Here is an 808-nt window from a genome sequence, read left to right as displayed (position 1 = left end):
TTAGAGATATGATCATTAGTGTTACATTGTCCTGTCAGATTACGCTTTTGGGATGAGTGGTTTCATGACACGGTATTAGAGTTCTAGATCCGAAAGGTCAAGAGTTCGATCCTTGGTGAATTCCAAAATTAGCTTAAGCATGAGATGTTTATTATCCTGGTATCCGGATGGTTATTCTGGATAGTATAGGTGATGTTCATTTTATTCATAGACCAAAGATTTAGCCCATTGTACACATTGTACGATTAGGCCATTGGTTCCCTAATATTACTCTTAAACTTTAAACTTTGGCTTTTATCAAAATCGGATAAAGTATACTTTTTGTCCCTGAAGTTTGGTAAAAGTTTTAAAAATACCCCTAAGTTTTATTTTATTTCAATTTTGTCTCAGAAGTTTTCAATTTGCATCAAATATATCCTCGACGGCTAAATTTTCAAAAAATTTAAGACCAATTTAACGATAATGCATGAAAATTATGCTTAATTTGTTTGTGTTGAGGGTTGTTCTTATGAAATTGTTGTTAAATTAGTCTTAAATTTTTTGAAAAATTAGCCGTCAGGGGTATATTTGATGCAAATCGAAAATTTTTGGGACAAAATTAAAACAAAATAAAATTTAAAGGTATTTTTAAAACTTTTATCAAACTTCAGGGACAAAAAATATACTTTACCCTATCAAAATCACATTAGGCTTAATTACACGGAAAAAATATTATACCAAAAGCATAAAAGATTTGTTATAGATTATAGAATTTAGCTCAAGAGTTAGAATACTAATAAAATAGAAATATAAATATTCATACACCTTA

Source organism: Arachis ipaensis, chromosome B10 (assembly GCF_000816755.2).
Source record: "Arachis ipaensis cultivar K30076 chromosome B10, Araip1.1, whole genome shotgun sequence".
NCBI classification, from domain to species: Eukaryota; Viridiplantae; Streptophyta; class Magnoliopsida; order Fabales; family Fabaceae; genus Arachis; species Arachis ipaensis.
The sequence above is the reverse complement of the archived record's forward strand: the minus strand, read 5'-3'. Positions refer to the sequence as shown.